Source organism: Lygodium microphyllum, chromosome 17, assembly GCF_053477565.2.
Source record: "Lygodium microphyllum isolate KBCC chromosome 17, Lygodium_microphyllum_v1.1.10, whole genome shotgun sequence".
In the NCBI taxonomy this organism is placed as follows: Eukaryota; Viridiplantae; Streptophyta; class Polypodiopsida; order Schizaeales; family Lygodiaceae; genus Lygodium; species Lygodium microphyllum.
In genome coordinates, this window is record NC_141151.1 from 5,210,151 (window position 1) to 5,237,538 (window position 27,388).

A 27,388-nucleotide genomic window follows, 5' to 3' on the forward strand; every position below is an offset into this window, starting at 1 on the left:
AAGCTAACAATGATCAAGTTAATCATATCCAAAAGTCATGTCTAGACACAAGGCCATGCATACATGGAGAACTACATTAACAAAATCACAAGTGAGGGTGTGTTGCATTTCAAAATCATTTTATGGGGTCTTACTTGCATGGAGCTTTATGGTGGTCAAGTCATTTTTACTATGTTGTGAGAGTTTTTCTCTTATGGATCAAAGGCAAATGGGAGATCCTTGTTGTGTTCTAGTGGGGTTTTGAAGAATTAGTGTGGGAGCGGTGTGAAAGTCAAAGTGGCCTTTCAATGAAGCAACATGATGTAGAGTTTCGGGGTCTTCAACAAGCTTGGTTTGTAAGAGCTTACTTTTCAAGTGTGGGAGAACAATGAACCCTTAATGATAAGTGTAAGTTGGTCACAAAAGGAAGTAGAGTTGGCTACATGTTCACCTTAGATGCTGGAATTCCTACTACGCATGTTGCCATGTATACTAAAGGCAAATGAGTATTTATAGACATTGAAATATGGCACAACTATATTGGACATGCAAATGTGCAAAGGCTGAAATTAATGTAGTCCAAAGGATTGGTTACAATGTTGCTTGCTTTTAGAGTTGCAAAATTTCATAAAGTATGTGAATCATGTCAATTTTCTAAGCATGCAAGACAACCTTTTTTGCATGATAGAGATGTGACCAGAAACATACTTGTTGTTGTTATAGTGGGAGCTCATGCTCATCTGCCAAGACTCACAAACCGCTTATTTCTTCAAGCATTTCAAGTGAGCACAAATGGCTATCTCTCACCTAGCCGATGCACCTTCCATCCTAAGGGGGTATAGTGAGCTTACCTTGATGCCTGAATGAGTATCCTCTTCTCTCAAGCAAACCGGTAGCTCCATGATTCGAGATGCGAGCTCAAGCCTCCATCTCCAAGCTCCATCCTCCATAGATGTGCATGAGACAAGAGAAGAGAAGAGAAGAGAAGAAGAAGAAGTAGCAGAGAGGAGATGATGGAGAGCTTCTTCTCTAAGATCCCTTGCCCTCACACACTCACTCCCTCACACTCTCACACTCCCTCTCTCAAGCACACATAAGCAAGAAAGAAGGAGAGAAGAAAAGAAGAAAAAGATACCGCTTTTGCCACACACCAAAAGAATGAGCTTCTCATTCACTTTTTGGGTTTATATACAAGCCCTAAATCCCTTAGGCACCTGTCCCCTTTTTATACATGATCGGGCATCTTGCCAAGGTCCTCTTTTCCTATTCCCTTCTAGTTGCCTTATCCCTTCACCTATGTCCATTTAGACTTTACAATTTACATAGGAGGGAGCTTGGCGCTCTTATAAAATGAATTACATTGCGCCCTATGCTTTCGTTGCTAGAGCCTCCTGAGCACCTTGCTAGAATCTTCGGTGCTCTCCCACATTCTTTTTGAGCACCTTGCTAGAATATTTGGTGCTCTCCTTCATTCTTTCTGAGCACATTGCTAGAATCTTTGGTGCTCTCCTTTATTCTTTTTTAGCACCGTGGCATTGAGGTTGTATATCGACCATGGATATCTAGATTGTAATCCACTCCTACCCTTCTTGGATATGGCATGAAACTAGGGTTATTTCTTTTTAAGGGTAGGGTGTTGCAAAATGACATCTAAGCATCCGTGTTGCCCTCTCAGATATGCACCTCCTCCACTTCGGTTGGCACTCATAGCCCTTCACTATTTTTGGGCACTTCATAGACCTTTTTCTCCCTGTAGTCTGGAGCTTTTGTTCCCCATTGGGTAGGATTTCTCTCTTTCTTAGAGGTCCAAAACCTCCTTTTGATATCGATCACCTCTTCCACCACCTTGGTTAATAAAACCCTACTCAATGTGGTGGGGAATTAGAAATCAAAGTCGAACGATTTGCGATTATTCTCTCTCTGCTCCCAGAATATGAGTTCAATGTTATAGTTTACTGGGAAGTAGTCTTCTCTCAGTGGGATGGACATTGCTGGCATTACTGCCAATTGAGCACTCAGCCTTCTTCGTGCTTGCTCTAGCATTTTCTTCCTCTTCTTTTTGAGCTTAGCTTTCTTGGTAGTAGGGGCATCCACCTACTATTGCTCTTCAAGTCATGGGGAAGGAGGTTGTGGGACAAGCTCCTCCTCTTGTTGTCCAGTTCCAAAGTGTTCTACCTCTTCCTCCTCCCTGTGTTTCTATGGTACTCCTTTGGTGAATCCCATGGCATCCACTTCTTGCATCATCAAGCCTGCCTTTAGCAAATAGTTTCTCTAGTCTTGTAGGCTTAGGCTGACTCCTATTGCTTGTGGTGGCATTTGTAGCCCTTGTCTCAAGGCCTTGTGAGAAATCCCTAGCTTTCTTTTCAATGAATCAATGACCTCCGCTTCTTCCATTTGGGTGACATCCATGATAGTGTTGAGGAAGGCGTGTTGTTGGGTCTCAAAGCTTAATTGTGTGGCCTCTACTGCCCTCCTCTCTACGAGCACCTTGTCCCCTTTTGCATGAGCTAGACAGTGCGTTAAGTCTTGTACTCGTCTTTCACTTTTGGTTGTCCATTCTTTTGCCTTCTTTTTCATTTCTTCAAAGCTTTCTCCCTACCTTTGAGCTAGGATCATTAGCATCTACTCCTGTTCCTCAATTTCCCTCTCCAATCTCTTTTTCTATGTCTTTTTGATACCTATGTGCTTTCTTCTCTCTTGCTACTTCCAACAACTCCGTGGCATCCTAGGCATTTTTCATCTCCCCTTACAATTCTTCGTATAGCACTACTAACTCTCCATTGATTTGTTGCATGCTCATGTCAACCTACATTTCTTCAGCGAGCTTTGCTTGCCACCTTTCTTCTCCTACTTCTTGGCCTTAAGCTCCCCCTTTAGCTCATTTATTTCTCTTTGACACATGGCCACTTGCTGGGTTCTTTCTAGTTGCAAGGCTGCCATAATCTCCTTTTCAACCTCTAACTCAGCACAACAGCCATTTTCTTTTCTTCTTTTTCTCTTGTTAACCGTCAGATGAATAAGGTGGAAAATCCAAAAAATCTAAAGTAGAAGACAAAGGCCAAGGCAAAGTGAAACAGAAGATGAAGGCACGTCAAGAAAAATCTAGAAACACGAGAAGCACAGGAAAGTCCTAAATAAGGGAAAAGGTGCACAAGGAAAAGCGCAAGTCAATACTTTTGTAAAAGAGTGCAAGTGCATCATGATTTAATTTAAGGAGCGCCGAACTCTCACCCATGCAATTTGTAAATATAGATGGACGATGGAAAGGAAGCTAGGAAGATAGAAGGACAATGGGAAAAAGGGCCTAGGCCACGGCTGGCCATGTAAAAAAGGGGATAAGGGGATGACCGCCCAAAAGGGATTTAGGGTTTTGTATATAAAGTTGAAAAGTGAATGAGAGCTCATTCTTGTGTGTGGCCAAAAGTGGGTCTCTTCTTCTTCTTCTTCTTCTTCTTCTTCTTCTTCTTACTTGCTTGAGCTTGTGCTTGAGAAAGGGAGTGTGAGAGTGTGAGGGAGTGAGTGTGTGAGGGTGAGGGACCCAGGAGGAGAAGCTCTCCATCTTCTCCTCTCTTCTTCTTCTTCTTCTCCTTCTCTTGTCTTGCTCGCGGCTATGGAGCTTGGAGCATGGAGCTTGAGGATGGAGCTTTCTTGAAGCTTGCACTTGGATCGTGGAGCTACCAGAGTGCGCAGGAGAGGAGATAACTCGATCGGCATGGAGGTAAGCTCACTACACCCGTAGATATGGATAGTGCGTCGGCTATGTGAGAGGTAGCCATTAGTGCCCAGCTTGGAATGCTTGAAACAATAAGCGGTTCGTGGGTCTTGCCGGTTGAGTGAAAGCTCCCACATTTTGATTCCGTTGCCGAGACCAACAGATTCAAGCCTTGAGCGCTTGCGTGCTTCGAATCGAGCATTGAAGTAGGGTTTTCCCCGAACCAGTGCTTGAGGTAGATAGGTAGGAAGCGAGGGAGTTTGAAGAGGTATTCGATCTCCTTACTAAGTAGGTTTTTGTTGTTTTGGACTTGGGAAAGTATGATGGAGTAGTGTAGGTATTTTCCTTATGATTTTTTCTTGCATTTAGAAAGGATAGGAGCAAAACATTAGAGCAAACAGTAGGGTTTTTTGTTGCTATATAACAAGCCGAAACAGGGAAAAGAAGGGCAAAAAAATTAAATTTTGGGTTAAATGTTCGTAAGGGGAGCGCATTGCAGGGTTTCAAGAGAGCAGGAGAGAGGGAGAAAGCTTTGACGTGTAGATCCGCTTCGATCTGGCCATCCGGGAGTTATTTGCCTAGCCCTTGTAATTAATTCTACACCTTCCCCTATATGAGTAGGTTGGATTTGGAGCTACTCGACTAGGGGGAAGGCCTCCAACACTTGGCCCAGCAAATTTCGTGAAGTCCAGCAAAAAAACGTGTGGCGCTCGGTGTGTCCGAGTGACGGCAATTCTGGGCCGAGTCCCAAAATCGACCCTCGAACCGCTTGGCCATTCGGCCCTCGACCCACTACCACTCGGACCACTTGACTCGGCCCACTCGACTCGGACACCCACCGTTCAATCCGTCCAAATTGATCATTCGTACCAACTTCGAAATTTGGCCTCGGCCCACCTAACTCGGCCCTCGACCCACTCGGCCCGCAGACAACTAGACTCGGACTGGCCGAATTTGACATTCGGACCAGTTACATTCGGCCCTTTCCACTCGACCCTTGAACAGTCCGAATCGGACACTCGGCCCCTGCAATTCAGACCTGTTAGGCCAAATTTGGATTTTTTCAAATTTTAACCTATAGACACTGAAACTAACCGAGAGACCATATAGAGCCGAAACCATATCATAGATCGATCACTAGGCTGAAACTTAGAGCAAGTAGTTCAAAATTTGGCTATAAATGGTCCTTCAAATCGTGCATGGTGTTTACTGTAACGGCCCTGCGGGCCGGGGGGGACTGCCCCCCCCCTCGACCCCTGCAGAGGGGGCTCGGCCGCCTCCACACCTCCCCTGAGTAGGTTGGAGAGAAAACGTGCACCATGACAAGACCTCTAAAACAGACCCTAGTGTAGTAATGGCTCTACACGAGTATGGATTCTCACTTGCAAAAGAGCAACCAAAAGCCCATACCTGAACAGAGACAAACAGAGACCCTAGAACCTCAATGGGCCCATCTAGCCAACAAGGGCAAAAAGGACACACTACAAAAACACATATGTGTTGCATTCGGACTGCATCTAGTCAAAGCGGAAAGCAACAATATCAAGCTACAATAGCGAGAATGACTAGATATGACAATCCTGACGATAGATGCTCCTTGAATAGCACTGCACTGACGATCCAAGACATCAGTGGAGAATCCACATCTGGTCGTGCAGCTGGGGACTCAAGGGCATTTGTCAGAAGGCTTAAATTTACAAGCCAAGACCCAGAAGACGAAGACATAGTACCACATGCTTATCTTAGGGTCAAACTCACTGCAAAAAGAGAGCACACTATCGATGCTCTGATTGATGAAGGGGCAAATTTTAATATCTTGACCTATGAGGCATGGACCCTACTAGGCCAACCAGAGCTCACACCGACTAATGCAACTCTTAGCCCTTACAGGGGACACCCACAGGCACTCATAGGGAAATGCAAAATCCTTGCGACAATTGAAATTGAAAGCTTGCCTATCCTATTTCATGTTCCTCCAGATAGTGCTAATTATGGGAAGGAAACCCTCCTAGAAAGACCCTTCAAAAGGGAAACCAAGTGTGAGGCCGACTATGTAGCACGGAGGATACACCTGACACTGCCGAGAGTGAGGATAGTCACAACCTTTAGAAAGGGTGACGTCATCGAACCTCAAGGGAAAGGCAAGGAAGGTGCTAACATAACAATCAAGCCTACTAACGAGGGCAAGGACTTGTTTGAAGAGTTAATACAAGCACAAGTCAAACAACGAGAACCAGTGAGTGAGGCCATGTCTAAAATAAGAAGGCCAGGAGACAATGCCAAGGACGGGCTTTGGACTTACAAATATCATAGAAGACCCCAAAGGAAGCCCAAGCCTTATAGACAAAGGCATCGAGGGTCAGCACAACACAGCGATGGATATCCAAAGCGTTGCTACGTGCTCAAGGGTATTATGCAGGTAACCAATGGATTTGGGTACCAAAACCCCCTCTAAACCACATCTATCAGCTGAAGGCCAGATTGGATCAAAAGCAATGAAGCACATGAGGAAATCTAAGAGAAACTCCAGGTCTCGAGGCAAGAAACCAAACATGAGTGTTCGAAAGAAAGAGCCTTAGCCTAGCATGCTTAATAAGCAAATGTCATACGTAACCATTGAGCGTGCACAAAGACCACTAGTGCTCAAGGAGCTTTTGACTTCCCAAGAGGATAATGAGCACCAGAGGCACAACGATGCTCGTAAGAAGGCTGATTGCTCAACAAAGAAAATGGCACAATCGTCTAATAGCCTCAAGCAAATCATTCAGCTAGTGCCACGTCCACCTAAGAGTCCTAGATCTCCTACACCCTCTTTTCCCAAACAAACACAGGAAGCACAATAGCAGTCGTCAAGGGCGGCTGCTCAATCCCAATCTCTATCTCCATCTAAGCTTCCAAATGTCCAAGAGGTGGGACATGACACCATCCCATCCCAAGAACATTGAGACCAAGAGCGCTGGAGAGCTAACGAATAAAGCATCGAGTCCATCCACCAATGAACCCATTGATGTCTCTCCTAATAGTGGTGAAACCTCACACACATTTGTGTGCTCTGAAAAATCAAAGTAGCCATTACCATCAATGGTTGCTTTCAACACTCAATCCACCAACAATAGAACTCGCATTGACCAATCAAGAGTGGATACAACGCTGTCATAACAGGGTGACAAATTTATACCAGTCACATCCAAGGAGAACCATGACGCAATAACAAAACCCCATGAGAAACATGGAAACCCCAAGAGCCTAAGAAATCCTAGCGTTGATCAATCTTGCTCATCTAGACCTGAGCCCCCAGCTATACTAAAGCCTAGGCAAACTCCTAGAACCTTGCATGAGATAGCAACTGAGCAAGCCCTCATTGAACATAGAAGTGTCACAGAATGCTTAACTAAGTTGGATGCTAAGCTCAAGGTGTTCGCACATGTCTACGTCCTTGTGGACATGGGCGCATTCCCTAAGGAGCAGCTTGGAGAATACTTGCCATTTTCCCTATCCTGGGAAGAACATATTAAAGAGCACTATGACAGGCTCCTGCATGAACGCATGCAGCTCACCTCTGACGAGGAAGCCGACGAACTATGCTTAACTGTAACATTCAATGATGTGCTCTACCAACCAAATCTTTTAGAGATAGAGCACCTAAAGCGACAATCAGAGGGTCGAAGTCAATTTGAAAAACATTGGTTTGAAAGCCGTGTTGCAATGGCTAAATTGGGAGCCCAGATTATGACAATCTCAGAGGAGCGATTGGCCAAATGGTGGCGGTCTCAAAGAGACCCAACCTATGTGGCACTAACTTCCTTTCGAGTGCTGACTACCATTTGGGGTACAGACTTAGCTGGAACTAGCCAAGAGAACTCTTTGGCTGATAAGATTCTCACTGAGGAGGAGCTACATGTTGCAAGTAGACTCGGACAAGGTACCATGATACTTGACGTTGCAAAATACCTGATGTTATTAAGAAGGCTACCATGAGTATTGGATGCATGTGCCACACTCCACCAGTACAATCTCAAGTTCTACAATTGGTTTTTATCCTCGTGAAGTGACATGGATTCATAAATATGTATATAAATAAACAATGATTTTTGTGTGACCTTGTATCGATAATATTAACACACACAAGAAATGATAGTCAAGCGCAGGGAGAAGAGTTGGGTTTGACAGACTAAGCTCCTCATCTCCTCCTCTCACCACACATTTAGAAGTCATGTGACCATTCTGGCCTCCAATTGGAGGGCATGCAACCCTCATTATTGCCATAGGAAGCCTTGACCAACATCTCTGATGGTCTAGAGGGGGCACCGTCCCTTTCTATACACCTTTCCCCTTTTTCGGTCTATCCTTCCAGGGATGAGCCCTGCTCCACTCCATGACAACCACTCTGTGCAACTTAGCGTAAGTCAAGATCTGCTAATGCATCGAGACAAACATCATCATGGGGGCCATCCCTCTACAACAAACACTGCATGCCTCACCTCTCCCCTCCTCATCATATGCGCTTGATAACCCATTGTATAATTCTTTCCATACAAATAGTTTCATCCTGCCTCAAGGCCTAATCCTTGGTTTGCATTTTGCAGGTCCCCCTATGGTAGCCGACATGGAGCACCCAGTGCAGTTGGCTTGCAAGGATGCTATCCGTCGTCAAATGGAGTATGCAACGCAAGCTCCTCTGCTAGGACGCTACGTACCTACCCTTAAAAGGTACGCAAAGAAATGAGGCCCTAAACGACACCGCCCAAGACGTAGACCGAAAACCCCCCAAGCCAAGAGAATGAGAGCTCAAGGGAGCACACAGGGTGTGGCAACACCGGTTGTGCAGGCCCCCAACAGGCACTCGGGCACCGGGTGCTCGAAAAAGGAGAGGGCAGCTCAGGACAAGCAGGAATTTGACGCATTGTTTAAAAGCATTCTGGAAACGGTTGCAGCTAGGGACTACACCATCCAGGTCCCAACCGACATCTTCCCTGCCCAACCTCACACGAGCCTCGCACCAGTAGAGCCTCAGTCGCCCGACCACCCGAACTCGCCCCACCTCGTACAAATAGAGTAGCCCCATGTTGTATAAAAGGCTTATCAAATGCTACCTAGCCATGACTTTTTGTCTTTAAAGGGTTAACTACTAACATGTTCCCCAATTGTACAAACTTTTCATATTTGCGATTAATATATTTCACGTCTTTAGCAAAAGAAAAAGCTAATCAAGCCCAAGTAATAAGTATCTGCGCAGGTGATAAGTATCTAAGTCAACACCATGGAATTCAAATAAGCGATGTCTCCTTGCGTTGCACTGGTTTAATATAGTTGCGGCGTATGTCGTGCATGTACTCTCATGAAGTGACAAGTGGATGCAAGATGACATAGGTCTTTGTGCGAAAGTGTTCAATGCCCAAGTCACCGCAAGACCACCGACCCCACAAAGAGCCGTGACAAAGCTACGCTGCCGGAAGCAAAAATCACCCCACCCACATCGCATGGCCCAAAGCATAGTCATGGGCTACGCTCTCTTTCTGGGTCAAGCCCTACATTTGGCTCACGACAGTTGTTACCTCAATTGTACCAACATTGCATGTCGCAAAGAGGTTTGCAAAATCTCAACTGTATCTCCCCATCTCAACTGGTTCTCTAACAACGAGGCTAGGGCACAATCATCGCTGTAATACCCACTTCCTGAGCCTTCGAAGCTCGACATTTTCCAACCCATGGAAAGGCTGATAGCCTCAACATATTGCAATGGTTGTACTCAGGCAAGTCCAAAAAAAAAAAGAAAGAAAAAAGAACAAGAAAAGGAAACGAAAAAATGAAAAGAAAAGAAAAGAACGAAAAGATACGAAGCACCCATGATCACAGCACAGCACCTAGGGGTCCTCAAATTAGGTACATCTAGTGACCTTGGTCGGCTGGCTTCGTCCCTAGTCCCCTAGCCCTTTAGCATCACCCACAATTGTTCAGGGCACATCAAGGGCAGGACATACCTAGGGAGCTTGTCTCGCCTATGGTTAGACCTGTCACCCTAACCCATTCGCACGATTCCCTCTTGCACTCTGCCTTAATACCATTGCACTCAATTGTGGTAAGCACCGCACGAATGGCGATGAAAAGTACACCGTCCTCATCAAGCAAGTCCAATAGCTCCCAGCTACCGAAAGTGCGGTGTCCCTGTGTTCAATTATGCTACGTCGTGCAGTCACAATGCAAAGGATGTTTCATACACCTACACGTGTACTTCTTCTCAGCATGGACAACTTTGCTTCATCCACACATTGTTACGAGAAACCAGCCCGCGATCTTCTAACTATGTAATATCTAAGTATGCACAAGCACACCCATAATATCTGCACCAAAATATATACACAGTTTGGGTTCTCAAGTGCAGGACAATACTCTCATCTTACTTAGAGTTCAACCTATCTCCCAAACTAATTGAACTAGGTCTTGTGCACGATAGAGAAGACTAGCACCACCCCTAGGGAGAGACCACCTATGAGAGGTTTTCAATTGCAGGTATTGAAGACTCCAACGAAAGTGTCATTCTCTTTATCAACACCCAACTCTGAATGCTTATCCTTTATCATCCTGCAAGCCCACAAAGAATCGTCATGTGCAGAATCCCCAACAAACCAACACTTGTGCTGGCCATCAGTGCAATCCCCAACAAAGAACAGCCCTACCAACAGCTCCAACAACCCTTCCACTAGCCACCTAGGCCACCAACGTGTCCCCAAGGACCTTCCTCCACACCACCACCAATACTTCTCCATGGCAACCACAGGCGTCCTTACCACCCACGTCTTTAGTGCATGCTAAAGCCTGCTACCTACAATGGTGAGTGCCATGGGGCTAGCACTCATCTAGGAGGGGGGTAATGTTAACCGCCGTCAGACGAATAAGGTGGAAAATCTAGAAAAGCTAAAGCAGAAGACAAAGGCCAAGGCAAAATGAAACGGAAGACGAAGGCGCGCCAAGAAAAAACTAGAAACAGGAGAAGCGCAGAAAAGTCCTAAATAAGGGAAAAGGCGCACAAGGAAAAGCGCAAGTCAATACTTTTGTAAAAGAGTGCAAGCGCATCATGATTTAATTTAAGGCGCCGGGCTTTGACCCGTGCAATTTGTAAATATAGACGGGCGGTGGAAAGGAAGCTAGGAAGATAGAAGGACAATGGGAAAAAGGGCCTAGGCCACGGTCGGCCATGTAAAAAAGGGGATAAGGGGATGACTGCCCAAAAAGGATTTAGGGTTTTGTATATAAAGTTGAAAAGTGAATGAGAAGCTCATTCTTGTGTGTGGCCAAAAGTGGGTCTCCTCTTCTTCTTCTTCATCTTCTTCTTCTTGCTTGCTTGAGCTTGTGCTTGAGGGAGTATGAGAGTGTGAGGGAGTGAGTGTGTGAGGGTGAGGGACCGAGGAGGAGAGGCTCTCCATCTTCTCCTCTCTTCTTCTTCTTCTCTTCTCTTCTCTTGTCTTGCTCGTGGCTATGGAGCTTGGAGCATGGAGCTTGAGGATGGAGCTTGCTTGAAGCTTGCACTTGGATCATGGAGCTATTGGAGTGCACGGGAGAGGAGGTAACTCGATCGGCATGGAGGTAAGCTCACTACACCCATAGATATGGATAGCATGTCGGCTATGTGAGAGGTAGCCATTAGTGCTCGTCTTGGAATGCTTAAAACAATAAGCGGTCCATGGGTCTTGGCGGTTGAGTGAAAGCTCCCACATCTCTCTCAAGAGTTGTGACAGGAGTTCCTAAATATAGTCGTCGTAGTTCGTGGATGATGACAATGTGGTGGAGGTAATGGTTGTGGATGTTTTAATTTCTACATTTTAGGATCCTGCCTTAACTCTGCATTTGATGTTGCTGGTCTTTTCATCCCTATCACTAGAACTCCTTCACCTTCCTCCTGGACCATTTCTTTGTTAACCAAAAACTACACCCAGGCCATGATGTTGCTGGCATCGACTTTAGGTGTAGAGCCCTGGGTGGTTGTGGTTGTTGGGGTGGTTGGCACTAGGCCCGATGGAAGTGGGTGCAATAGGCCTTTACCCTTGCCCTCTATAAATGGCGGTGCTGCAATCTCTATGTAATAGAGTAAAAGTGTCTAAAGGCCTTAGCCAATACTTAGCCTACTAGGGTTAAGTATAAAAGGCTAAGTTATAACTAGTTGAGGATCCTTTTTGCCATTTTACAACATTACATGTTTGAGGTCTCAACCTCCCACCATCTAAGAGGGTGCATACTCTTGGCCACCATAGCTTGGGATGCATATCATGCTGCAACCACTCATCATTTAATTCTTAGCCAACATTGGTAATATCATTTCATGCCTAGCCACATTGGCTATGGTTTCTTGGAAATTTAGTCTATTTCTTGTATTTTCAGTTTAATGGCTTTCTGTGGGAATTAGCTTCTTTACATTGGTATCAGAGCTTTAGTTTAGATCCTATTAGAAGTCATTTTCATGCATTAGATTTTGTTGCAGTGACTAGGGAGTGAAAACCGCAGTTTAAATTTAGGTCACAAGAGTTAGTTCCTTCATAACCGTGGTTAGACATGGAGATATGTCACAAACTATGATCAATATGGAGGTTCTTGGCATGAACCAGTGGATAATGGCGGGCTCCAACTATTTTGGAAGATCGTGACAAAAATTTTAGCCAAGAATTTTGGGCAAGGTGGACAAAATGAAGGCTACAGTCTTTAATGGAGACCAAACTTGAGTTTTTTTTTTTTTGAAAGATAGGATTTCTTCTCTTTCTTCAAGCTTTCTTTCATGGATTATATCCTATAAATACATTCCATAACAAGCTTCTTTATCAACTAAGCTTGCCTACAAGCACCATTTATGGTGGTTTTGCTTCAACTGTGTTGCTTCATGTAGAGCTTTCAAGGCATCAGACTAGCACAAGAACTAGTGTCCACATGGAGGTAGCTTCAGATGTTGATGAAGGATAGGCAGCCCTGGCCATCTTGCATCTTTCCATGTTGTTTAAATAGGGACTTCATATCCTCCATAGGCCTTCTTTACATTTCATGCATCTTAGACACAAAGGTTATCATGGATTAGTATCATAATCTCTCTTTCTTCTTTGTTAGTCAAGACGTCAAAGACTCGTTCACTCTCATCAAATCAAGAGGCAGCTAATCATCGAGATACCGGTTCTTGCTAGAAGCTTTTGTCCCAACATTGCAAGCAAGAGTGACATACGTCAACGAGTTCATGCCGGGGCCATTTGGCTTTTCTACAGGCGCACATCTTCCTCTTTGCTCAGAGCTGATGCTTTTTCCTCAATCTACAAAAATTTCCACCCTTAGGAGCAAACAAACCATTCCATTGTCGAATGCAATGGCAAAATGCGATGAAGAGGTTGTATAACTGGATAGATCGTAAGATCTTCTTGTACAACGTCACATTCGAGCTATACATGCTATTCTGGTGTTGACATTAGAGCCATAATTAGCCTTCTGACAGGATGTACATGGCAATGTACAACTTCTAGATGATGACTAATAAAATTTTTGTAGTTGATACCAACACTCTCCAAGTATAGAATTGCTTAATTCATAGCTGGATAGATTTCTAAACTAGATGGATAGTAGGTAGACCTATAAATTGTGAGAGGTTCACCTTCATAAAGAGTGGAATAGGAACATTTTTGGGATGTTCTATTTGGCATGTACCTATACAAGCTGGAACATCATCTTCACAAGGGAAAAAAAAAGGGAAAAGTTGTTCTGCTCTAGTTCTTAAAGCATCAACTGTTTTTATTATTGCTTTGGCACCCTCCAATAGAATCATCTAATCATGTATTTGCAATGCAAAGTTCCCAAGTTGCTCAATTTGAACTTCATAAAGTTTTTTTCTCTTCAGGCATTGTAAACTTGAGTATCTTTCCTTCTGAATCTATGAATCAACTAGAGGGATGAGCTGTATACCCTCAATGTGGAACAAGAATATCAATTCAGCAAACCCTCTGATCAATCTATTTTTGAAGGATCAGTGAGGTTCATAGACTTCCTACCTTTCCTTTTATGAACAAGCATTCTAAGCCTCTTCTTTCTTTACTGGGAGTGACAATTATTTGCTTATGAGTCTATTACAAGCTTGAAGAAACAAATAGTGGATCAACTCTAATATAAGCAAAGATGGAATACATTTTCTAGTATATGCTTCAACAAATAGGAGCTTTGGAGAGGATGCCACCAAAGGAGATTATGCACTTCTCTATGGATGCTAGAAGATGCTAAATCTAAGTCTATAAAAGCATAGAATGGACTTGTAGTAGCTACTACAATAGAGCCTGACACTGAGACCAACTTGATCATCTCTCCCTAAAATTGCACCATCTAAGCATAATCTCAAGTATGCTAGTGGCAGGGCCTAAAATAAGAGCATCATGCATAGCCTAAAGCACTATGTAGGGTTTGATAGAGTAGACCTTAGTCTCCTTATAAGAAGAATCATCTACAATTACCCTTGCTAGAGAATGATGGCCTTGTGGAATTGATAGAATTCCATATCTTTGTATTAGAGGAATGTTCTTTTTAGAGGAGGTTTTGAAAGTGATGATACTAGAGAGAGCTATGTATTCAGCCTCAATGTCTTCCTTTACTAATAATAGATGGTTTATCTGGGGACACAACTTCCTTGAACCCCTGCTACAGGGATTGACTTTCTTTCCATGTTGATGAAGATTCTACATGTCCAGGATTTGGGAATATTTCTCTCTGATGCATCACACAATGAAGGAAAAAGAGGAGCAGTTGTGTCTCAATTTCTAGATGAAGATTTACCTAAACTCCACATTCATTTGTCAATTGCAACTAGTATTCTTTGAAGCAAGTTGTTGACTCTGAGCAATTGCAGTTTCCTGGCACAACTTCAACTCCTTTGAAGTCTGTAGTAGTTGCTCCGCCAATTGGGAATTGTCCTCCTCAGTCTTGACTTCTTGTTTTACATCACCAAGATGTTCAGCAGCAGAGCCAGATTCATTCCTTCACAAATCATCCAAGGAGGAAGAACTCTCATCTGACAAACTTGATCATTAGAGATATTATTCATTGCTGTTGTGGCATCTTTGGATTCTTTAAATTTGATGATTGTACCTGCAAGAGAAACTTCAACCTTTGTTTCACCAACAAAAGGCATAGGGGCCCCTGTGTTGCCTTGTGAATGAGAAGCTTTTGGAAGCTTGATAATGGGTGCTTTGAGGAAGTGACTTACCATTGCCATAGAATTGATTTCATTGCCAATGGTGCAGACCAGTGAGATTTCAACTAAATATTCTTCAGGGGTGTCATCACTTATGAAAGAATCAAACACAAGGGCTACATCCTTCTCAGTTGACAAAACCGATTCCAACTTCAAATATCTGCCATAGAAGCCATGGAAAGAGGCCAAGTGATGTTATCATTTTAGTGGTTGGGAGTTATCTGTTCCAATAAGATATAAGGAAGATTTGAAAGGTCACATTGCACATGTGGTGAAGAAAACAGATTTAGCCTTTCTGTCTTTCATCAGGACTTGGCACTTTACTAAGGTAGTCTTATTTGTAGAGCTATCAGTGTTTAGCATGAATAGCACAATTCAACACAAGCGCATGTTTATTTTCCCTCCTTGGTTGTGTTCTAGCTTTGAGTAGCAAACACGGTGACCACAAACAACTTCTACACTAAACAGCCCCTCCCTTGCCTTTTGTTGTTCAACTTGAACAACCTTAATCTCAACATCATAAATCTTGTCATAAGATGATGAAGATTTTGGATGGAGATATGCTAGAGCTCTTATTCTCAGAACATGAGCAATCATTTTTTAATGCATTTGGAGTAGCTATGCAGGGACAAGTACACTATGCAAACAAGTTGCATGCTTATCATGAAGATTATGAAGAATATGTAAGGTATGGACATCAATCATATGATCAACAACATCGTGAGCCACAATCTTCTTGACATGGATATTATGGATAATAGTATGACTATGATCCACAATTGTATTATGACCGTGAGTACAATGAGCATTGATATGACCAGCAACATGTGTATGATAGTGATGAGAACTCTATTGAGTTGCAGCATAGAAATAATGATCATAATATTTTGGGATAGCAACAACATGTCAATCATTATGTTTATGGTCAGCCCCAAAAGCAAGGACACCCTTGCAGTCATTTTGGACACTCTTCCATGAATGAGAATCATGTGGGAAGGCCACAAGGATTTGAGAATGGTTTAATTCTTTTTATATGCATACAAATGGATAGTCATACATGAATGTGCAACAACATGTAAATGATCATGATCTTGGAAATGAGTAACATCATGCTAATGAACATGGGCAACATGTTGATCAGTACCTCTATGATGATTAGCCATCCCATAGTCAATATTATGATGATCATCATCCATTTCCTAAACATCAACATTATGGTAGTAGATATGAATGTATTCATGACTTTGGAAAACCATTTTATCATGAGAAGTATGACAGTCATAGTGGCCAACATGATGCTATTCAAGGAAAACTCTTAACTAGTGATGATATTAGAGGACTACATGCACAAGGCTTATGTTATAGATGTGTTGAACCAATATCTTCTAATCATAAAGATATATGCAGGAAAAGGAATGCTAAAGTGATGTTGGTTATGGAGTTTCTAGATAATGAAGAGGAAGCTAAAGAGGCCAAAGAGGAAGTGGATTGTAAAGTCCACAATGGATAGTCTTACAAAACCTTTGAAGTTGATCATGATGCCTATTAACTTTCTAACCCACATCATGCTAAAGACCAAGTGAATGTAGTAATTAAAGAGGGGCATGTAAAGGAGCTTCATGAATCCATACACCAATCTATGGACTCAAATGACATGTTCTCAATTGATGACCTTATCTTTCCATTTGATCTAGGGGATCATGAGGATGCTTCCTTGTTTCCATTTGACCCTGGAGGCATATTGGACTTCAATGACTTTCATTGTTGGTGGGTTGTAAATAACACTTGCAATATTGATTCCTTAGCATATTCAATCATCCTCTCTAAAGCTTCATGATTCCTTCAAAATAGTGAGATTGTTGTAGTTATAGGATAATGGACAGCTTGTTGTGTGAATTTTCTATCATGAACTACATGGTGCTTTTTGGCAACATGATTGAATTCTATGTGCTGGGACAGGTTCCTTATGGTCTTTTCTATCCAACAAAACTTTATTTATGCCATTTGGACTCTTTTATCACGAGTTATGGGAAACTCTTATTGGCTGCCATGTTTTACAAATTACAACAATCCATTGACCTCTCTTGGTTATTTTCATATTTTGAAGAACTCTTCTTTGTGGTATGAAGACTTTTATTGCCAGCATATGGAGTCTTAGTTCAGCATGACTCCATCTATTTCAATCTATTCTTGAACTCATCCTTGTATCTTGTTCCCAAATTCAGCTTTGAGGACTAGGATGGCTTGTAATAGAGTAAAAGTGCCTAAAGGCCTTAACCAATATTCAGCCTACTAGGGTTAAGTATAAAAGGCTAAGTTGTAACTAGCTGAGGATCTTTTTTGCCATTTTACAACATTATATGTTTGAGGTCTCAACCTCCCACCATCTTAGAGGGTGCATAATCTTGGCCACCATAGCTTGCGGTGCATACCATGATGCAGCCACTCATCATTTGATTCTCAACCAACATACATAATATCATCTCATGCCCAGCCACCTTGGCTATGGTTTCTTGGAAATTTATTCTATTTCTTGTATTTTCAATTTAATGGCTTCATGTGGGAATTAGCTTCTTTACACTCTAACACTTGGGTGCTAGTACTAGGGCCTTCATATCTAGGTGGGCTCATGGCAGCCAGCTCTTCTACCCTTGAGGGTTGCTCCACTGATAGTAGACGGATGGCCAGTCCTAATCCTCTACCTCTCCCTCTTCCTAACACCATCATCGGTATTGGTCGATAGTCCATGAGAATTGGATTGTCCTCTTCGTCGTACGAGACGTAAGGATTAACATAGGGCTCTTCATCATTTGGCTCCTCCACATAGTGGATTGGAGCATTACTTGGTGGATGGGTTATGTAAGGTCCAGGTGGCCTATGTATGCCTATGGGATTGATCTCCATTCAAGGAATGACCGGCTTTGCATTGTTAGGTGTTGGAAGGGCCAACAGGGCTCCTCTCCCAGAGATGTTTGAAGGCCTATTCCCTAGGTAAGGCTAGTTGTAAGGCTATCAGTATGGACCTAGGGTCCTGACACTCAGCTAGAAGGTGGTTTCCACCACAATACATGCATTGAACATGTGGGCGTGTAGGTCTTCTCATCATCTCTTATAGTCTGGCTAGCTCCATTTTCATTTTTGCTAGCTCCTAGCTTGGGTTAGCACCCTTCCCTTTGTCTTGGTTGCTTGGGTCTGATCATTCGCTAGATGATGTTTCCCTTTCTAAGGTTCTAGAGTCGGCTTTATTTTGATTTGAGCTTCTAGAGCTTCTCTCCTTGAGCAGATCATCCACTTGTATGGCCTCTCCAAAGACCCTAGCTAGTGTGTCTCTCTACAAGCTTGAGTTTCCTACCAAGGCCTTGTAGAGTTCCTCATTGTGTATTCCATTGATGAACACGATGGACATCGCTCTCTCAGTGGGTCATTCGTTAGTGGGGATTCTTTTATAGAGACTCCGCACATGAGTAACATAGTCACTGATGTCCTCTTTGTCCCCCTGCTTGACATTCATCAGCTGCACTATAAGATTATTTGAGTGCTCAGTCTCTGAGAATCTCTTAATGAAGAGACTCTTGAGGTCATGAAATTGTTGCACTTCACAGCATCTAAGCTTGTGTACCACATCCTACCCTTATTACCCAAGAATAGGCCGAAAGCTTGTGAGCGCTGAGTAAGATCGGTGAGGCTATTAGCCTCGCATACTTGCTCAAACTGCTCTATAAAACTATATTGGCTAGTACTCATCTAGCTGTTTCGCAACTGCAAGGATTCTTGATTGGCTCTTGGAGCCTTGGGTAACTCCTAATCCCACAAGCAATGACGTTGCTAGTGTTGTTGAACTTTGTTCCGTTAACATGTTATCTATTAGTAGCTTTGTGAGAAGCTCTCTCACTTTTAAATCCACCTCTAGAGCCCTTTCCCGCTCTGCATTCAATCATGTTCGATTTCTATTTGCTAGGGCTACCACACGCTAGACTTCTCGCATTTCTATATCTTGCCGCAATCTCCTAGTCTACTGTTGCTAGTTGTATGCAACTATGCTTTTGCAAAGCTTTCCACGCCATCTTTCTTTCCTCCTCAAGGTCCACTATGATGTCTTCTGATTGTCTGCCATGGTGGTGATCCAACCTGATTTGTGTCATATTCATTCACCATCTATTGGATTTTGACTGGAAAATCTCCTAGATCGAGTTCTTCATTTCCACGGCTTGTACTGGGTTCTGCCATACCTACGATCTCTTTCTCCACCAATTTGTTGATGAGGTTGATTAAGTTGGGCAACATCGCGCTCCCAATGGTGTCGATCCTTCTATGAGTCTGGCTTTCTGTGTTGCGTCTCTCCCCCCTAGGTCCTATCAATTGGGGCTCTTGATCACCCATCTAGATTTGAGGGTCATCTCCTATTGGTGGGTTCATTTCGTTTATTAAGTCTGAGTGTGTTCCTTCTTATTTACAGGCAATCCTCAATTTATGTTCACTTAGTGGTGCTCTTTTCCATGCACTGTACAAAATCAGGCTTTCAATTTTTTCAAGTGCACTTCAAGTGTTGAAAATAATGTGGGTGCAAATATGAGAAAATGAATGCAACTTTCACACTCTAGTCTAAGTTCTCGGCCGAATAGGGCTTTAGGCTCAATCACTAGCCATTCTCACTGGTCTCTAGGGTCTCTGCTATGTTATTTAACTCGATCAAGGTCAATTGGGGCCTACAGGTCAATTTACGGCTCTAAAAGGGGCTAAAAGCTACGTGACTATGAGTGGTTGTGTCTAGCCATTCAGCTGCAATTTCTAAGGTCAATTTACCCTATAAAACTTTTGGAACCTTTCCTAGTTGCAAGGAGTGTTTTGCTTTGCCTGGGATGCACTAGATTTTTCAGTTTCTCCTGTCAGATGTTGTCTTATTCTAGAGTGTCTAATCCCCAGAATTGGAAGTCTGATTTTCAATCATCCAATTTTATTACATCCAATTCAGACTTGCCCGATTCTGGCATCTGATTGTGATGCGACCCCCATAGGATCGAAGGTGCATCGACTAGGTGAGAGATAGCCATTTGTGCTCACTTGAAATGCTTGAAGCAATAAGCGGTTCGTGGGTCTTAATGGATGAGCATAAGCTCCCACTACATTTTGGTTCCATTGCTAGGACCAATGGATTCAAGCTTGAGCACTTCCGTGCCTCAAATTGAGTGTCAAAGTAGGGTTTCATCCCCAAATCGGTGCTTGATATAGGTAGGATATTTGGAGTTTTAAATCTTCAAAACAAGTAAGTATTTTGGGTTTTTGATGAGTAGGCAAGTAGGATAAATCATCTTAGTACTTGGGTTTTGATTTTTATTACATTTAGAGTAGGATAGGATCGAGATATTGAAGCAAAATACTTTAGGATTTTGGTGTGCAGATCGGATGTTGTATGCTCATGTAGTGAATGCTAGAAGGTCCCCAAGAACAATGAACTCTACTTTTTGCACAAATTACAAGGTAAAAAGCATGAACGACAAGAGCAAGAGACCAATTGGGTGCAATCTCCCCCCATGCCTTGTGTAAGCGCTTCACAAAGCATGTATTTTATGTATATTTCATCTTCATTCTCAATAATAGCCCAATTTACAAAAATATAACAAGCTTTTAGCTTTTGAGTTTACTTTTACAAAAATAGGAATAAAGCTAATGGACGGTGCCCAAAGAGTTTGGCACGCCCAATACAATGTCCAAATAGAAATAACATAACCGTGCGTCCATGCGCATACAAAATAATAATAAATAATCGATGCCTCAATAAATAGGCATGACAAAATATAGGCATGGCGCCTATCAGAATATAATCCATAGATCGAATACTCGCTATCCTCCAATGCTTTCCTCCACCACTGCTGCTATCTCTACGCATCAACTGAAGCATTCACAATCGTTAGTAAAATAATACAATTAAACCGACAAAAGTGAATACCTAGCAGTCTTCAGCTACATAAATAAATCAACTGGTTAGAAATAAATCCTAACCTTAATTTATTATGAGTGCGCACTCTAAACTCATAAACGTTTATTAATTTAATATGCATTTTGCAGAATCACCCGCTATGGAATCACCCATGTACACACTAAATTAATGAAACACCCGAAAAGGACAGGCGTCCCCATCAACTTCTCGCACAAAGAATCCACTTTGTGTATGAGCCCCAGTCATCAAAGTTTACGGAATCCACCATAAAACCTCACGGAATCCACCCTGGCACGGAATCCACCGTGAAATATGCCTCCTGGCATCATACCCCCGGGGTGGGATAGCAATTGACCTCGATTCTCAATGTGGAGCTAACAGAGTGGGGAAAGCATTTAAGTCTCTAGCATGCATCCATTGTGCTTCCTCTACATGATGGTTCTTAAATTTAACTAGATATCTAGAATATCTTCGGCCAGTTCTAGTGGTCATAAAGTCAGTGTCTATAATAGCTTCTGGTTCAAGTATTTCAGTCTCTTCCTCTAATAAAGGTGGGTTTTCATAAAGAGGGTATACAGGTAATTGGCCTCTAAATGGTCTCAATAAACTAATGTGAAATGTGTTGTGAATTTTCCAATGCGATGGTAATTCTAACTTGAATGCATTGTCATTAATTTTATGAATGATCCTAAATGGTCCATAGAATCTAGGGGCTAATTTGACAACTGGATGTCTATCTACACTTTGTAATCTACGTTTTTCTATTCTCAGCCAAACATAATCATCAACTTTGAAATTCATTGCTTGTCTTTTCTTGTTGACTTGTTTGATATATGATTGCTGGGCTTTAGCAATCATATCTTTAACCTCATCAAAAATATTGTTATGCATACTAGCAATATCATCAGCACTTTGAATTCTATTTGACAAAGATGCAACAGGTGTAGATAATCTATATCCATAAATGACTTCAAACGGTGCTTTCTTTGTAGATGTGTGTGGTGTATTGTTATATGTAAATTGTAATAAATGCAAATGCGTGTCCCATGTCTATGGTTTAGAGATAGTATATGCACGTAAAATATCTAAAATTGTGTTGTTAGTAGCTTCTGTTTGTCCATTAGTTTCTGGATGAAATGCAGATGAGAAATCAATCTTTGTGCCTAAGTTAGCAAACAGGGTAATCCAAAAATTATTACAAAATCTAGAATCACGATCTGAAATAATAACTTTTGGCAATCCATGGTTAGTAAAAACAGTTTTCAAAAATAACTGTGCTGCCTGTGATGCTGTTAAAGTTTTCTTACATGGAATGAAATATGCTTATTTACTAAATCTATCTACAACTGTCCAAATCATATCATGGTTAGATTTAGTATTAGGTAAACCAGTAATGAAATCCATAGAAATTTGTTCCCAAGGTTTAGATGGAATAGACAAAGGCATAAGTAATCCATACTGTTTACCATGATGTCTCTTAACTCTTTGACAAATCAAACATTTAGAAACAAAGTTAGATACATCAGCATCCATATGCGGCCAATAAAAATCTTCAGTTCATGTACATAAGGTAGATATGATACCTCTATGACCTTGATATGGGGGACAATGAATTTCATTCAAAACAAAAGATCGGAATGGAATGGTAACACACAATCTCTTTTCATAAAACATAAATCCATCATTATATGACAATGAATCAATAGGGATAAAATTATTTTGAACTAATTTATTCCAATCAGCATGAAAAGTAATATCCTGATGATATGTATCTTTCATAGCAATCAAAGAATCAAAAGATATAACATAAATATTATGAATGGCAGGTCTTCTACTCAATGCATCAGCCACTAAGCATCGGTCACTACTAGAAAGAATGGTCTATTAAAGTCAGGCAACTGTAGAACAGGGGCATGGGTTAATGCATGTTTCAGTAAGTCAAAGGATTTCTGTTGATTTTTGGTCCAATGATAAACAATTCCTTTCTTCAGAAGTTTGGTTAATGGTAAAGCAAGTAATGAAAAATTACGTACAAACTTCCTATAGACACTAGCAAGACCAAGGAATGAGCGTAACGCCAATTCAATATTGCATCAATTTTCTTAGGATCAACTTTAATTCCATCAGATGATACAATATGACCTAAATACTCAATTTCTGTTTTAAAGAATTCACTCTTTTTAGGATTTGCATACAGTTGATTTTCTTTCAATAACTGAAAAACCAATGACAAATGCTCATAATGTTCTTTCTCATTTTGACTAAACACCAAAATATCATCAAAGAAAACAATTACACAATACTGATATTTCAGAAATATACGGTTCATCATTCTACTAAACATAGCGGGTGCATTAGTCAATCCAAATGGCATCACTAAAAATTCGTAATGACCAAACTGTGTCCTAAATGCAGTCTTGAATATGTCAGACTTGTCTAGTCTCACCTGATGATAACCAGACTTAAGGTCTATTTTACTAAATATAGCTGATCCTTGCAGTTTGTCCATAAGGTCATCAACTCTAGGAATAGGATACCTATTCTTTACAGTGATCTTATTTAAAGCGCGATAGTCAATGCACATACGATATGTATTATTCTTTTTCTTGACTAACAGAACAGGTGCACCGAATGGAGAACTGCTAGATCTAATCAATCCTCTATTTAGTAATTCCTCAACTTGACTCTAGATTTCTTTTTGCTCTATCTGGTTATGCCTATATGGTGCTTTGCAAGGTGGTTGTGTGCCAGGGATCAAATCTATCTTATGGTCTTCTGGACGTGAAGGAGGTAAACTAGGTGGTAGGTCTTCTGCAAAATAGTCCTTAAAATGTGCAAGGAATTCTTTATGCCTAGGGTGCATACGATTTTCTTTTACTTGCAATTCATTCACCCAAATGAGATAGGATTTACTACTCTTGCGTAATACACGTTTAGCTTGAGTATGCGAAAGCAGTGGAAAAACATTAGATGCATGCATACCATATAATGTAATAGATTTTCCTTGAAAATTAATATTCATTGAGTGTGTGGAATAGTCTATATCTGGGTTATGCTGGTGACGCCAAGGCATACCTAAAATAATGTCACTCGACTGTAATGGAACAACTAAGAAATTTCTTCTTTCAGTGTATTGACCAATTTGAATCTCTAAGTCTTGCACTTCCTGTGTACCATTATACCTAGTGCCTAAAAATGCAGCTTTGATGCGATAATGCGTAGGTACAGTCTGTAATTTCAATTCCTTTACTAATTTTGCTGAAATAAAATCATGAGTGTTACCGTCATCATGCAAAATAGTCTTTTCCTTTCCATGCACCAAACATTTCATAGTCAATAAAGAATGTGGAGTAGGCATATCTGGTAAAGTATTGGAAGTAGTAGTAGTGTCGTCCTCATCTTCAGTAAAATCAGGCATATCTTCATGTTCGTCTTCGTCCATTGCTCCAAGGTAGTTGATATGGGCAGGTGGCTTCTTTGAATGACAATTTGCTGCTAGATGTCCAGGCTGGTGGCATTTATAGCATACTATTGGCTTGGCTTTGGTTACATTGTTTGCAATGGCGGGAAGTCTAGGTACATTAGGATTTGGCTGTGGAATAGGCTTAGGGTTTTGATTGACATTGGATGGTAATGCATGTGGTTTTGCCCAATTTTTACGGAAAGATGATGAAGAGAAACGACCTGGATTAAATCTTCTAAAATTGGAATTGAATTGTTTAGATCCATAGTTACCATTGGCTTGGAATTGCTGTGGTCGTCTGTCTCTACCTCATAGCTTGTCTTCAATGTCCTGAGCTAGTGAAATGGCGTCTTCAAGAGTAGCAGGCTTGAACATGTTAACTTCAGCGTAGTAATGCCCAAGGAGTCCAGACATATACTTGCGCTTGTGTGTCGCTTCAGGTACGTCTTCAAGCATGCGTAACTGGAGTAATGCATTCCAAAAATGCTCTGTATACTGAGGTATAGGCTCACGATCCCGTTGCTGGAGAAGATCCCATTGCTTAATAGCTTTCTCATAAAATTGTGGTGGAAGGAAATTCTACATGAACTTCTTCTTGAAATCTTCCCAAGTAGCAGGACAATCTATGCTCTTGCGTACTACAGTCCACCAAAGAGATGCTCTATCTACTAAATGATTAGTGACACACTTGATTCTATCTTTTTTTGCATAGGTTTCCTCATGGAAATAGTCATCAAACTGACTAATGAATGCTAGAACAGTCTTTCCTTCTCGTATGCCATTGAAAGTACGGAATTTGAAACTTCTTTTACTTATCTTTGATTCCTTGCAGATGGTTTGAGCTTCAAGAGTTGTGTCGATGATACGTCGAATAAGATCTTCAGCTTGAGGTTCTTCTTTGTCGATAGACGCTCTTTGTAAATTTTCCAGTTGAGCTTGCAATGCTTGCCTAACCCTTCGTTCTTCTTCCAATTGCATCATGATTAAGTCCAGCTTTTGCTCCATCGTAGGCTCAGGTAAGTCGCCTTCAGCCATAAGATCATCCATATGTAGTTCCGTTATCCTGCAAAACTAAAAAGACCTTTCTCACTCAAAATCAAGTTAGCGGGATGAGCGTAGCTCAAGTTCGGGAATACAAGGCTTATGTGTTTTTGGGTATAGCTTTCTCAATCTTCGGAAAATCTGCGATTTATCCTTCTTCATATGTTGAAAATGCTTCAGCAACCTACGTATGGGTCGAGTACCTTCCAACGAACAACTTTGCAGTTCGGAGTTTCTACGCAGGAACAGCCCTTCTAGGAGTTTTGAGCACAAGTCAGTTCTGACTGCAGTTGACTAGTCTGACTTGCAAAGTTGCAGACTTATGTGACTTGCAGAGTTACAGACTTGCAGAACTTATTTGATTTATGGAACTTGTAGAACTTGATCTGAAAATACTTGCTGAACTTGATTTTGTTGGGTGTGACTTGAAGTTTGTGACTTACAGTGAAAACTTAGGTGGCTAAGCTTGATGGATTAAGCTTAAAGCTTAAGAAACATAATCGGTGCAGATCGTGGGGGGGGGGGGGGGGGGGGGGCGCCGTTTTTTGTGCCGTTGTGCAAATTTCGGAGGTCCTCAGAGACCTCGCGGACCAATTTTGAAGCTTTTAAGCTTCTTTAAAGCTTATAAGCTTTACTATTAAACTTATGAAAAGATTGGATATGGAGTTTTCTCACTATTTTCCCACGAATTGATGAAGGAGATTTGGAAGTGGTCCTCCGCCTCTGTAGCCCGGTCCTTCGTGATCTAATGACAGAAACAGGGGTTCTTGATCGCCAGAAGTCTTGCCTGTATCGACGGTTCGCGACAAGATTGACCGTAGAGCCCGATTGTTCCAAGAGCTCTGCCTTCGCACGAGATGGGTAGCGATTGGAAGCTCATGATCTCAGCTCCGCTCTGATACCACTGGTGCACAGATCGAACGCTGTATGCTCGCGTAGTGAATGCCGGAAGGTCCCCAAGAACAATGAACTCTACTTTTTGCACAAATTACAAGGTAAAAAGCATGAACGACAAGAGCAAGAGACCAATTGGGTGCAATCTCCCCCCATGCCTTGTGTGAGCGCTTCACAAAGCATGTATTTTGTGTATATTTCATCTTCATGCTCAATAATAGCCCAATTTACAAAAATATAACAAGCTTTTAGCTTTTGAGTTTGCTTTTACAAAAATAGGAATAAAGCTAATGGACGGTGCCCAAAGAGTCTGGCATGCCCAATACAATGTCCAAATAGAAATAACATAACCGTGCGCCCATGCGCATACAAAATAATAATAAATAATCGATGCCTCAATAAATAGGCATGACAAAATATAGGCGTGGCGCCTATCAGAATATAATCCATAGATCGAATACTCGCTATCCTCCAATGCTTTCCTCCACCACTGCTGCTATCTCTACGCATCAACTGAAGCATTCACAATCGTTAGTAAAATAATACAATTAAACCGACAAAAGTGAATACCTAGCAGTCTTCAGCTACATAAATAAATCAACTGGTTAGAAATAAATCCTAACCTTAATTTATTACGAGTGCGCACTCTAAACTCATAAACGTTTATTAATTTAATATGCATTTTGCAGAATCACCCGCTATGGAATCACCCATGTACACACTAAATTAATGAAACGCCCGAAAAGGACAGGCGTTCCCATCAACTTCTCGCACAAAGAATCCACTTTGTGTATGAGCCCCGGTCATCAAAGTTTACAGAATCCACCATAAAACCTCACGGAATCCACCGTGGCATGGAATCCACCGTGAAATATGCCTCATGGCATCAGATTTCTACTATAAAACAAGCCAAATAGGACACAAACAAAGGAAAAATGGGAAAAAAGAGTGCTTAAATGTGTTAATGCCACAAGGGGAGTGATCGAAGAGATCAAGGCTGAGCGGAACAAGGGTTTAAGACCCCAGAGAGCAAGGGGGAAGCTCATTTTCACCTTCAACAGAGAGAGAGAGAGAGAGAGAGAGAGAGAGAGACCTTGAACTTCAGGTGAATTGATCAGCATCCACGGGAGTTTTTTGCACATACTAGATATATAG